At 35.6% G+C, this 15,254-nt stretch overlaps 1 protein-coding gene across 13 annotated transcripts in view; it reads left to right on the top strand.

Annotated features, from left to right (window-relative positions):
- The window catches only part of MGAT4C (MGAT4 family member C), a 265,451-nt gene that overhangs the window by 225,039 nt on the left and 25,158 nt on the right, over nucleotides 1-15,254 (top strand). The gene's annotated exons all lie outside the window — the stretch shown is intronic.

The raw sequence follows: 15,254 nt of genomic DNA, 5'->3' as shown, positions 1-15,254 counted from the left end.
GTTTACCTGATCTATTACTGTATGAAAATGTACAGTAAAAATGTGTGGCAATATTATTGAGACAATATATTATGGCGTTTTATACTATACTAGTGATTGTACATAAATGCTTATACCATCCTTTAAGGAAAAATAATCATCTTATGTATTATGTCTTAACATTAAGGTGGAAACATGATTGCTAGTGTTCTTCAATATTAATTGCTTAACCTTTTTTTTTTTTTTTTTTTTTTTTTTGAGACAGAGTCTCTCTCTCACCCAGGCTGGAGTGCAGTGGCGCAATCTCGGCTCACTGCAAGCTCTACTTCCCAGGTTCCCGCCATTCTCCTGCCTCAGCCTCCCGAGTAGCTGGGACTACAGGCACCCGCTACCATGCCTGGCTAATTTTTTTGTATTTTTGGTAGAGATGGGGTTTCACCATGTTAGCCAGGATGGTCTCGATCTCCTGACCTGGTGATCCGCCCGCCTCGGCCCCCCAAAGTGCTGGGATTACAGGCGTGAGCCACCGCGCCCTGCCTGCTAAACCGATTTTTAACTTGACTTCAAAACACCTAATTGTTATCTCTCTGATAAAGTCTGTGTAGACTAGGATGCATAAAACATCAGAGATTTATTTACAAAGGTCTGTGTTTAAACTGAATTGCCATTTATCATACATAGGTATGGTAGCATACTTGCTATCTATTATACTGGGGCACACCACTAAAACTATCTTAGTTCAGTTTGTATTTATAGTGTAAGAATAATCATGAATATATTCTTACCTGCCTCATGAGTTTTAGGGAGGATTTAACAAGGTATATTTTATAGCCCTTTGAAAGACTTAAGTTATTTTCATCATCATTGTCGCTCTTCTCTTCCCCACGACAAATCAAAACAGTGTTCACAGTTATAACTTTTCTCAGATCAAGTTAATTCCTGTACTCTTGCTGACATAGTTAGTTTAATGTTTGCTACTACTGATTCTATTCTAACCAGGCCCTTTTTCAGCTCACAGAAAAAAAAAAAAAAAAAAAAAAAAAACAAATATTTAAGAGAATGATATTGTAAAAGAGAAGTTGGTAAATAAGTTACAACATAACTTCATAACTTGTCTCAATTAGCTTTAATATTGGAAGAGTTTAGTGTCTCTTCTCAATCCTCAAGTTTTATTATTTCTGCAATCAGTGGCAGGAAATCTCAATCCTGTCAATGCCACACATTTTCTATTTATGTTGAAGCTTAAAGTGAAACTTAATGTATATCTTGCTGGGCATCATTGTGGGATACTTTAGTCTCTCTCTCTCTCTCTCTCTCTCTCCTTATATATATAATATATTTTCTATTTCATTACCACCTATACTATAAATGAACATACAACCTGGGACTGTAAAAAAATATGAAATAGCGAAACAATTAGATGTGTTCTTATCAATATCTGAGACTTTTGTACACCATGTAATTATAATTATGTTTCGGAAAAACTTTTCATTTTTCTGGCTTTCTGAAGATTTTGCTATGTCAGCAACATTCTTTCTGTTCATCAGAAAGTACTGAATACTGCCCTGAGGGCATATGCAGCCTTCCACAAAGCAAAGTAGAAAAACAAATTGGACAAGCATTTACAAAAGCAAGAAAAGCAATTCAGATACATACAGTGGCACATGTCAGACAGATGAAGAGCTGACTGCAACACTTCTTTCATGTTTTCCCTGATGTGAGGTTAAGTGTTGAATATAAGCCCTTATGATTTGGGGAATGTAATTTACTGTTGTATTCTGTTGATTTTAATATAAATGATTAAATAAAATGTTACAGTTTAGTGCCTTGGGGTAGATCAACGTTGCCACTTTCATTTAGATTGGTAGAATTTTGTTTTTCTACTTTCCCACCTTTACCTAGGGCCACAGAATAGTTTGCACTGAGGAAGCGCAACCCTGAAGAGCTGAAGGAAAAGAACTGACATCACTAATGTTTGGTGGTTTGTTGCATATAGTCCAAGTAACACTCCAGAAAACTGAGGAATTTGTGATTACATGTACAGTCATATGCATTCTAAGCAAATCATTACACTCTACAGTGTAACAATTCACTTGTCATTTCATATCAGCATCAATTCCTTAATAAATGAGCATTTTTCTTGAGTTGATGAAAACTAACAAGTTCCCACACACTGTCTTCCAAAGAGGAAATGTAATAACATTTGTACAACTAATACTTTATCTGCCTTCGTGAGCAATGATTAGAGGTAAATAATAGAGATTCATTGTGTTCCAATGACAAATAGAATAGTTAAAAATGTTATTTCTCTACATATATATATACATATGAGGCAGTGAAGATAAGTAGATGGCCCAACAGATTCCAAAAATATCTGTCCCTAAATTGTATGGCTTCTCAAACTTTGCACCATATCTGAATTTTGATATTACACAGATTAGATTACATGTCTGAGGTTCCCCAGTACTCAGTTTTGCTGCTCATCTTCTAACTGTACATAGTGTCAATATTTTTTCTGTTAAATATTTTAATATCTTAAGAGATTTTTATTTATAGCAGTTAAAACATATTTATATTTATTATGTAATTAAACTAACAAGTGGCATTATCCTCACTTCTCACATAAGTAAGTTATAAACAAATAAAGAGAAATGTATGGTACCTTCTTAGCAGACAAAGTTAAATTTGATATGCTCATTTGCGTTTTTTCAATTAAATAGCCCCAAAATCAGATTACAGATCTGGGTCATATCAGGGAAACTCTTGAGCAAGTTTTCAAGAGTGCTGTGCTGTAGATAATAAATACAAATCCTCATGGCTGGTAGTTTGTCTTATAGCTCCAAGTTCAAGATTCCTGCAATGTAAACACACACACACACACACACACTCATACAAACACACACACACTCAAACCAGAGTGATAGTTGTAGTCTTTTTAAACACTCCCCTAAGTACTCAAGTGATATAATAGGTTTTTCTTAAATATTTTCAAATTTAAGAATATCAGAATCCAAGGGGGAAATAAGACATACAGATAACAATCTTAAGAAGTAGAAAGTATTAAGGAAACTAAGAGATGTACAGATAAAATGGTATGAGTTCAAAAAAGTGAACAACAACTTTTGACTGAAATTAGGCTTCAGAGGCATCTTCAGTAATACGGTAACATTTTGGTGACTTAAAAATTAATTTTTAAAATGAGAGAATTGATAAGAGAGCAAAGAGATGGATATTAAAATGAGAGACAAATGTGGAGAACATTACTGTTCTTAAGCTAATGCACAGAAATGTAGCACACGTAAGGTGGAAAGAAATTGTGCAGAAAAACCTGTCTGCATACCAAAAAAAAATTTACACATAGGCCTTTGAGAAAGAATATACACTGTGTTGCACCAATAACATCCTTCTCAGCTTTATGTGCTTCTAAGTAGTTTAATCCCTAATTTTTTCTAATCAAAGGTGGAGAATCTAGAACTAACATACAGATTGGTTTTTACTTCTGTGTTAAGTGGCATTACCTTGAATACAGGACTGCTACCATTCAATTCTGAATTGCAAAGGTTAGTCCAAAAGAACTTTCCTAGATATCTGCTGCATTTTCCCAGGAGACACATTCAGGCACAGGGATGATAATGTTGGCATCAGGAAAATGCACATCTTCCTTGGAACTATCCTGTCTGCACAAAATATTAGTTTCCACAGCTTGGGTCTGGCTTCAACCAGGACTTCTGCCAAACAAGTCCAAGTCCTGACAAGGTCGTTCTATCTTCCTCTGGTTCCATATAGATATTTGAAAATCTTCTGGCTCTTAAATTTCACTGGGATAGGTCATTTCAACCCTGTGACAAAACTTGATGGCACAGGAACATCGCATTTGTCTTTTAGAGTAGTGTCCTAATAAACTGCATTAGTGTTTCCTTCTAGAAAAAGGATTGTCCCAGTTGAGTGCATTTAGTTGATACGTGATGGCAATTCATCAAAGATTTGGGGCGCCATTACCAAAATGGGTAATTACTTTTAAGTTATGCTTGATTTCTTTTTTTCCTATTCATCCTACAAGCAAATCTCAGTCCTTGCCTATTCTATTTGAGCCACCTAGAAGATTATGAATAATTCCACTGACATTCAATGTGAAATAATAGTAGTTTAGGTGCTGTGCATGAGAAAGAAATGTAGCCCATGTATTTGGAATTGTATACTTACTACCACTCACCTACCAGCTTCATGTGTCCAAAACACAGGGATGTTCAATTATGCAGACCCTCAAAGAAATAAAAGTAATTGGTCAATAGCCCTTGAATGTGATTACTTGCTTTGCATTTACAAAATATGTGAGATTATATACAAGCAAGGCACTAAATGAAAGCACTTTAAGGTCATTAAAAATCAGAGGGGACCATTGGAGTTGACAGCTCAGATCCCCTGAGTCACCATCTTGAAACTCTCTACATGAAGCTGCTAAGGATTTCTATTTCTTCCTCCAGTTATTGCAGCAATTGCTAAAGCTTCTGTCTCAAGCAATCCCAGATTTACTGTGGTGGCAACTGTGCAATGTGCTTCTTCCAGCCAGGTGGATTTGGGCAAATGTTATACTTAATCTGTATAAACTTCAGTGTCCTGACATAAAGGATGCCAGACCTCTGCCTTCCATACAGTTAAGATGGGAGATGCTCGCTCACAGTGCATTCACAGCTGGTCCTCCAGTTCCTCTTTAAAGCTCAGCTGACTGGCATGACCGCAGCACAAACAGCTTGTCGGGAGGCAGCAAAGGGAGACAGTGCTAGAAGCACTCCAGTTTCCAGCACACTGGGCCCCAGTTCCTTTTTTTTTATTTCCTAGAAGAAAACACACACACACACACACACACACACACGTTGGTCCAAAAGTAATTTCGGAAAAACCGCAATTACTTTTGCACCAACCTTATTCTTATTATTTAATGTAACTACTCTATTATGAAACAGAACAAACTTTGTTTATTTCACCTCAGAAGTGAAAAAACAGAAGTAGGACACAGAGGCCGGGTGTGGTGGCTCACACCTGTACTCCCAGCACTTCAGGAAGCTGAGGCTGATCACTGGAGCTCAGAAGCTCAAGACCAGCCCGGACAACATGGCAAAACCCCGCCTCCCCCCCAAAAAAAAAGAAAATGAAAAATAAAGAAAAATTAGCCGGGCATGGTGGCGCATGCCAGTAGTCCCAGCTACTCAGGAGGCTGAAGTGGGAGGATCATTTGAGCCCTCCAACTTGGCAAGAGATCCTGTCTCAAAATAAAAAATAATAATAATAATAATAAATTGTTCAAGCCCTCCACTTCCCCAAGTACTCCTTGGCTCTCCTCGTTGTCATTTTTTTCATAAAATGCAGAGTACAAATAAAAACTCAGCAAATTCCAGGCCCTGAAAAATAAATACATACTTTCAAGGGGGCATTAGGTTTGTTCCCCCAATTCTTGCCAAGAGCATGGCGAAAACAGACCGACTTCTGTACAATTTTCACAGCATAAATTATGAGGTCAGGGGAAAGCCTGGCCTGAAAGGACCTCCCCCTCGAGCTCCGAACAGGGCTGGCTGAGGTTCACGCTAACACGCGGTGTTGCCGTGACGGTTTCTTACTGGGTTAACTGAGATCATTTGCAGGCAGCCTTCTTGATTCACATCGCAGCACAGCAAGGCAGGATTGTTACCTTTCCCCCAATAACATCGTCAAGCAGGCATCTGCTTAAAGCTCCTAGGCTGGAAATGCATCAAGATCTCTCCTCAAGAACGGATCATCCCACTTCTGGTTTAGGGATGGAACGTCCAAAACTAGTTTCCCACTTCCGGTTTAGGGGTTGATGCTTCAAAATTGTGATGAACAGGTAGGGCAAACCATCAGTAATGTAATGCTGTTGCCAAAATTAAAGGAAGTATTAACCGGAACTTTGATTATGGCAATGAGAACTCAATAGGAAACATTGTGGCAGGTGAGATACTGAGGACAAGAGGGCTTGGCATGTCTCTAATTATGAGAGAATAGAAGCTATAAACTTAGCCCTGAGAAAACTGAGCCTACCAAAAATAAGAATCAGGAAGGAGAAGCAGGCAGCAAAGGAAAATTACAGTTTTAGATGCATTGTGTTTTACTGGTCAGCAGAAAAATAGGTAAAGAGAATAGTCATTATTCAAAAACTGAGACTGGGATTCAGGAAGGAGTCCTAGCTGAAGCTCTAAATATGATTGTAGGAGAAGTCATGTAATACCAAAAATGTTGCAACAAAGTAAAGAAAAGTTTGGATAGAATGATGGAAAATGATAATATTTGTGGGAGTAGGAGAGAAAACAGTTTACTAAGAAAGTCTTTTTTTTTTTTTTTAAGTAAGATTCTGTGGACCTGGCTGACACTAGAAAAGCCGTATATTCTTTTTGTTGGTGGTTTGTAAACAGTAGGTAAAATTCAGGTAGGACCAGTATTAAATGGTGCGAAAGAATAGTACACGTTGACAGATTTATAAGTGAGTATAGCTCTATTTATATATGTATAATTGTTTATTTATATGTATAGGAATATATGCCACATTATGTATAAATTAGATGTAAATGCATGTATAATATGCATTTTGTATGTTAGTATGTTTATCTGTATATTCATATGTAATAAACTTTTATGAGGGGAAGTATTGAGTGAAAGGATTTATTTCTATTTAAAAAATTACTTGGTACAAGAAATTAGCTGGGCGTGGTGGCGGGCGCCTGTAGTCTCAGCTACTCAGGAGGCTAAGGCAGGAGAATATCGTGAACCCGGGAGGTGGAGCTTGCAGTGAGCCGAGATCGCACCACTGCATTCCAGCCTGGGCGAAGAGCAAGACTCCGTCTCAAAAAAAAATTACTTGGTACAGTATCACTTCAAAATAATTTCAATGTTTATATTTTGAAGTATTACTTTCATGTAAATGAACATTCATCATTCATCCGTTTCTGAAGAGACAAGGTCTTACTTTTCTGTTGAAGACAAGGTCTTACTTCTCTGTTGCCCAGGCTGTGCAGTAGTGTGATAATAGTTCTCTGCAGCCTTGAATGCCTGGGTTCAAGCAATCTTCCCACCTCAGTCTTTCAGTCTTCCAAGTAGCTAGGACCACAGGCATGTGTCACCATGCCTAATTTTTTTAAAAAAATTTTTGTGGAGATGATGCCTCACTACGTTGCCCAAGCTGGTCGCAAACACCTGTCGAAGCAATCCTCCCAACTCAGCCTCTCAAAGTGCTGGGATTATCAGCACGAGCCACTGCACCAGGCCCACCACCCATGTTTTTGTTGTTGTTGTTGTTGTTGTTGTTGTTGTTGTTTGAGACGGGGTTTCTCTCTTGTTGCCCAGGCTGCAGTGCAATGGCGCGATCTCAGCCCACTGAAACTTCCGCTTCCCGGGTTCAAGCAATTCTCCTGCCTCAGCCTCCCAAGTAGCTAGGATTACAGGCACCCATCACCACTCCGGGCTAATTCTTTTTTCTTTTTTGTATTTTTAGTAGAGATGGGGTTTTGCCATGTTGGCCAGGCTGGTCTCGAGCTCCTGACCTCAGGTAATCCACTTGCCTCAGCCTCCCAAATTGCTAGGATTACAGGCTAGAGCCACTGCGCCCGGCCTCACCCAGGTCTTTAAAAAAGCATATGATTCTGTTCCCAAACAAAAACTGCTTAAGTCTCATTGAACCAGACATGCAAATGCTGCATATATTTGGTAGAGAGAAGTAAGGAGATTGTTATAGCCTTGCTTCCATAACTGTGTTCTGTAATCAATAGCCTTGGATCAGAAACTTGTGATGAAGCTGTTTTTGAAAACACAACATAATTAGTAAAGAAATACGCTCAGGATTTCCTATTGGGTATAAAAGAAATAAAAAGTATTGTGGGATATGCCGTTAGCAAGCAAATGTCTATGACATTAAGGGTATATAAAGATGATGAATCATCCTGAGAAATAGTTCACTCAAATCATGATAATATGAGTTACCACTTTTCAAATGAACCTAATCTGTAACAATCAATTCATGACCTTAAAAGAAAAACGTACTTGTTCTTTGTAATATTATTCCAAAACAAAGAAGAAATTCTAGCAGATAAAATGTTATTTGAACATAGAACCAAGATCTACTGCCCAAGTAACTCATCTTCATTTGCGTGATTGATATTTTCAGGCAGTAGCATGTGACATGGAAGTTTATATTATCAGGGTATAAACTGGTTGCAAATTTGAGAACAAAATTTTACTTTAACACTTGGAGCTGGTAAAGGATGGTGAGTTTGTGTCTGCCATGTTCAATATAGTGTTTATTCCTACTAATCAGTATTATTCGCAAATTATATTAACATACATTTTTTTACACTGGGACCCTAAGTTACTAATGTTTTTACAGCGTCTATGGATTTAAAATATAAGTTTAAATGGCTACCTATTAGCCCTATCCTACTTCCTAGGAATTAACTTGCTTCAATTCTCTTATCGTATTTTCTACTATACTATTATAAGCCAACAACATCTCTCTCATATAATGTGGTTCTCTCCTCTGTTGTAATGTTCTGAATTATACTGGTTTATGGTCAGGCAGAAAATATTCTTTTTTAATCTCTACCTATCATATATGCTTTGTTCACCAAAACTCACACAAAATTAAAATTCTAAAAGATAATTTTGGATTTTTTATATTCTCTGTCTTTGCTAATGTTTAAACTATCGAAACTATGAAATTCTGAGATAAGAATATTAATTTCCTTCACTGTGTTTGTGAATTCATAAACCTGTGCTTATGTCTGTAAAAGTTCTTGACTTATGCAATTTACTGCTGTGATATTTGGCAATTTTTGGCCTCTTGACCTATATTGGGCTGTGAAAATTAAAGGCCCCTATTATTAGAAATTTAGACTTCTTTTTTTTTTTTTGCATCTTCTGTGTTTCTGATTTAGAAAGTTGCTGATTGTATTATATTTCCCTTTGTGATTGTGTTGGTGTGTTTTCTGTTGCTATCTCAGAATACACGGAAACTGGGTAATTTATACATTCAGAAATGTATTTCTACAGTTCTGAAGTCTGGGAAATCCAATATCAGGTAGCAGCATCTGGTTGGCTTCTGGTGAGGGCCTCATGCTACATCACAGCATGGCAAAAGGCATCACAAGACTAAAGGGACACAAGAGAGTCAAGCTAACTTTTATAACAGACCCACTCTTGTGATAACTAACCCCTCCTGTGATAACCCACTAATCCATTAGCCCCTTAATCCACAAATGGATTAATCCATTCACAAGGGCAGAAGCCTCATGATCCAATCACTTCTTAAAGGCCTTACCTCTTAATACTGTTACACTGGGAATTATCTTTCAACATGGGTTTTGTTTGTTTGTTTGTTAGAGACAGAGTCTTGCTCTGTCGCTCAGGCTGGAGTGCAATGGCACAACCTCAGCTCACTGCAACCTCCACCTCCTGGTTTCAAGCGATTCTCCTGTCTCAGCCTCCTGAGTAACTGAGGTTATGGGCGTGCACCACCACGCCTGGCTAATTAGTAGAGACGGGGTTTCACCATGTTGTCCAGGCTGGTCTCGAACTCTTGACCTCATGATCTGCCTGCCTTGGCCTCCCAAAGTGCTGGGATTATAGGCATGAGCCACCACTCCTGTCCTCAACGTGGGTTTTAAAAGAGACAAACATTCAAACCATAGCACTAGTAGTTTTGCAGATATTTTTCTTATATTCATTTTGGTATTTAGGAACTCTTGCTGTTTTGTTTAAGTAGTTACCTTTTACAATCATCTTTATTTCATTAGTCCTGTTTTCTAACTTTGCTTCTGATGTTTGTTTTGCTTTAAATAATAGTCTGTGACTTACACCTATTATCTATATGGTGTAGATATACAAACTTAGACTACTTCCCCCATTCTATCTTCTTGTATTTTTAGTTGGGTATTTTTTGACATTATCAGAATATGTAACAGTTATGCATTATTTTTACACCATGTTTCCTGTGTCTGTTTAAAATTATATATGCAATTAAATATCAAGTGATCAAGTGATTTTTCTGAATTTCTTCAGTAATTCTTGAGTACTTGACCAAGAATTGATAACCCCAAGACATATATGATTCCACTTTAAAGATAAAATATTCAGCAAGCCTCGAAGCTACACAACCAACTCATTTACATTTGTCAAGGCATTTATAATGGAAAGAAAAGCAGGTAGGATTAGATTTTCCAGCAGTAAGATAGAAAGCAAGACAATAATAGAGCAACATTTTTCAAGAAAATAAAGGAAAGAACATGTAGGCAAAGAATCTTATAACCAGAAATATGCTTCTTACCATGGTGGAGAAATAGGGGTCAGATTTACCTCTATCCTTAAAGAACTAAAAGAAAAGCAGAATTAATAAAAGTAAAACAAAATTTAGACATTATAAAATAGGCAGAACAAGGCAATGATTCCTGATTGGGGTGGGGGTGGGAATGAGATTATGAGGTTATTTTCGTAGCTTACTGGCTAGAGGTTCTGGGTTGCAATACAAGGAGAGTGAACTCAAAGAGACAACTGATCTCTCTTAGTTGAAGAGACATAACTAAGATATTTGGATTCTGCAGTGGCTATAATTCATAAGCAGATACTAGAGAGGAGAAAGCTGCATGGAAAACACAACTGCAGGGAGGGAGAGAAAGGGATTATTTTATGTCTGAGCATTTATTACGTCGTGTGTGAAGAAACTATTCAAGGCTACTAAAGAATCACTGGAAAGGAACAATTGCAATGTCTTGTGGAATGCACACAGAAAAGAAGAGTAATTCTTATTTCTGTTAACTGAAATGAAAAAGTTTGTAATATGCGGGTCATTAGATAGAGTACTCAGAAGGGTATTGCCTTAGCTGTAAGGCAAAATCAGCCCCAGACTTAAGGTTTCTCTGAGATTGGCACTCTAATAGCAAAAGCTGACAAAGATATTGGAAAATAAAAAAGAAAATTACATATCAATATTTCTGAAGAACGTAAATGCAGAAAGAAAATCTTGGCAAATCAACAGTATATAAAAATAATTATATAATTACTTAATGTATACTTCTATTTGGTTTAAATTACAACATCAGCAAGTATAATCCATCATATAGCACAATAAAGGAGAAAAAAGCTCCCTCAATTCAACAGATGGAGAAAAAATATTTGACAAAATTCCACACTTATTCTCAATGTCAAACCTTATCAATCCAGGAATAGAAGCAAATGTCCTCAGTGTGATAAGGTGCATCTGTAAGAAAACTACAACTATCTTCATACCTTAAACTGAAATACTTAATGCTTTCTTCCTAACATCATAACAAAGCACAGAAGTTTGTTTTAATAACTTCTATTTAACATGTTACTGGAAGACCATTTACTTATTGCCATTGAAATAAGGCAGCAATAACACCAACAAAATGTTAAAGTCTTAGAGACTGGAAAAGAAGTATTAAAACTGTTTATTGCTTGTCAATATCATGATGGTTAAATTTAACAAGGTCCCAGGATCCAAGGCATCAATATACAAAAATAAATTGAATTTCTATGTAGTAGCAGCAAACATGTTTACAAAAAGCACTTGTTATAATAGAAAAAAGATAAAATTATTAGGAATAAATTTTACAGGCATGAAAGATGTCAGCATCACTGAAAAATAAAACCATTCCTCAGACAAATTAAAGATGACCTGAATAAATGTAAATAAATACCATGTTGAGAAAAATGTATTTTTAGATTCAAATAATTTATTTGTACATCCAGCAAATTCTCAAATTCTAAATAGTTTTTCAGTAGAAATTGGTAAGTTGATTGTATAATAATTTAAATACAACAAATTTTTAATAAAAATTCTAGATTGTTTTTGTCAAAATTGACAATTGATGATAAAAGTTCCATAGTAATGCAAATGACTCACATCATCATATTTCAGATAGTAATCCAGATAGTATGATATTGACATAAAGAAAAATAAATAGAGACATATACCTAATAGAGATTTCAAACATATAACCACACATATATATCCAATTGATTTTCAACAAAGGCACCCAATACAACTGAATAAACAGGATAGAAAAGGGACTTCAGCCTCTTCTTCACACCATACACTTAATTTAAGATGGTTGTTATACCTACCCTAAAAACTAAAACTACAAAGCCTCTAGAAGAAAGCATATGAGAAAATAAGCATATGAGAAAAAAGCATATGAGAATATTTCCATGATACTAATTAGGCAATGGTTTGTTAGAATACACAAAAGCAATACCATAAAATATTAATGAACTTGACTTTATCATCAACGTTAAAAATGGCTGCTCATCAAAAAATACTGTTCACCTTTGATAAATCATCAGAGTCTGTTGAAACCAATTAGTTTTTTGTTTTTATTGTTTTTTCTGTTTGTTTAAACACATTTTTGTTTTAAAGTTTGATGTATGATTATATTTATACTTTATTGGAATTCTACCAGACAAAAAAAGAGAATACTTATTCTTGTTTAAATGGCACATTCATTTTAAATTATAATTAACGTATGAGCCCATTAGACCTTTTGGTAAATCTTATGATATACTACCAGATCGTGGTGATCTTATATTTTTTATATCCTGAAATATCTTACTATTTCATGTTAATAGAGAGTATTTCATCACACATAAATTATTCTAACTGTGCTAAAGCATAGATTGAAATAATTAGAAAATGGAAGAATGATGGACTCATCTAGGTGGAAGATGTGGTATTGAAATAAAACACCATTGTAGGATATTATTCTTCACTATTGGTATTGTGCTTCCCAAAGTATTGCAGTCTTTCAAGTACATAAGTAAAATTCTAAAGACATTATCCTTTTATCTGTATGTTTAACCATTCATTGAGCACAGTTGAAAATGCAGAATTTTTAATTTTCCTATGATAATGATAAAGAGAAAAATATAAACAGAGGAAGATACTCTTTATATTAGTAATAATTATTAAGGAATTATATGATCCACAATTATTAAATGAATCAGATTGTTGGATGCAACTTACTTCCCTGTGTAAAATACCATGTAAAATACCTTAGTACTTCTAAATTGCAAGCTCTCAGTTCTCTTAAATAATCAAGGCCAATGGTAAAGGTTAACATAAACACAGAAAACTATCATGATAAGACATAAAATCTTGGCTTTCTAGGAAGATTACTTAAAAGGTAAAACAAACAAAGGCCTTTTACTGTAATCCAAGAAAGCTGGCATTTTCCACAGAAAAAAAAAAATCTAGTTTTGCATTATTAAAACATTGGGCTTTCTTCTTCTTCTTCTTCTTCTTCTTCTTCTTCTTCTTCTTCTTCTTCTTCTTCTTCTTCTTTTCTTCTTCTTCTTCTTTTCTTCTTCTTCTTCTTTTCTTCTTCTTCTTTTCTTCTTCTTCTTCTTCTTCTTCTTCTTCTTCTTCTTCTTCTTCTTTCTTCACAAAACTTCACAATTTCACAAAACTTCACAATCACCGAGATATTTAATGAATATTTATTACTTAATACAGCTTAGAAAAACATTAAAACTTCAAGTTAACAAAAATAATTTGGAAATTGTTTTCAGCAACGATATTGTAATATCAGGCAAAGCTAGCCATAATCTCAACTCACTTCCCTGTTAACTGTTTTTACAGTTAACATCATCATGTTAGGCAAGCATTACAAAAGCAAAAACCAACGAAGTTAAACACGCAGGTTTTTGGTTTTATGGCTGTCTTGAGAAATACGAAGTAATGGGCATCAAACAACTCTTCTTTACTGCATCTTTACTTGTACACTTATTCTAAGGTCGAACTGATAATTTTTTTTAATCCTAAGCATCTAGAAGACATATTACCTGATTCAACTAGTAAGCCCAAGTAGAATAAAAGTGTGTATTCATATTATACTGAATGCTGATATACCAGAAAATGTAGCTGTTTTTACAAAACAAACAATATGAAGCTAGTATTAATTGCCAAATATACGTCCATTCATGTGAATTTGAAAAGCATTTGAATTAGTTTCTGAGAGTTTTAGAAGTATTTACCTTATATAAGCACACATTTATCACTGAAAATTGGAATAGAATTTAAGAAATTTTAGGCCAAGTGTGGTGGCTCACACCTGTAATTCTGACACTTTGGGAGACAAAGGTAGGAGGATTGCTTGAGCCCAAGAGTTCTAAACCAGCCTGGGCAACATGGTGAGACCCCATCTCTAAACAAAAATTGAAAATTAGCTGGGCATGATTGCAGATGCCTGTAGTCCCAGCTACTTGGGACGCTGAGGCAAAAGTATCCCTTGAACGCAGGAATCCGAGGCTGCAGTGAGCTGTGATTGCACCACTGCACTCCAGCCTGAGTGACAGCGTGAGAATCTGTCTCTAAAAAACCAAAAGAAAGTACTAAGTAATTTGATAATACCATGCATAGATAGAGAAATCTCATATATTATGATATGTATTATCATGTATATTACATATACATATATGTAATATATATTCTATATATATAAAGAATGGATATATGTATATTCTGTATATATATAGAATGGGATATATGTATGTTCTATACATATATGTATAAAATATATGAATATATATTGCATATATATCTATATATAAATGTAATGTAGACATATATTGTAAGAGATCTTAAAGGTTTTATTCTAAAACTTTAGCCAGGAGTTAGACAACACAGTAATACTCTCTTATTTCCTCTACTTTATAGTTTTATCCATTGTGTTTCTGACGTATGGAACAAGTTAAGGTTACCTTCTCAATATGAGGGCTAAAGCTTTTAGCCAATATTTGTGGAGAAGACACATTTAAGATTTTCTTTTGCCCATATATGCAATGTTATAGAGGCTGTGACTACATTTTAGGCAAGAAACTGAAAGAACATCAAGCACCTGTCTGGATGTCTCCAAAGCCTCATCTGGATAAAATATCCAATCTATTTTTCAATCAGCATTTTTTTTCCTTTTTCAACCTCAGACCATTGCTTTTGGGTCCTAGAGTCCGTTGAAAGTTATGATGGAAATAGGAGGCCTAAAGTTCAGGTGACTGAAGGGCTGAAGCAGGAAGGAAAAACGTCTGGGATGACAGGTAGATAGAGGAAAGAGGTCTGAAGAGGCACATATCAAAAGATTGAAGAAAGCTGAAGGGAAGATTGAAGATAGTAAAAGGATGAAGGAGGAGCAGAAACAATGGGAAGGAAGAGATCTCAGAGGAGTCACTTCAGGAAAATCTTCAGTTTCCCAAAGAGATCCTGAAGT

Source organism: Symphalangus syndactylus, chromosome 13 (assembly GCF_028878055.3).
Source record: "Symphalangus syndactylus isolate Jambi chromosome 13, NHGRI_mSymSyn1-v2.1_pri, whole genome shotgun sequence".
Taxonomy (NCBI): Eukaryota; Metazoa; Chordata; class Mammalia; order Primates; family Hylobatidae; genus Symphalangus; species Symphalangus syndactylus.
This window is presented reverse-complemented; position numbering and strand designations above follow the sequence as displayed.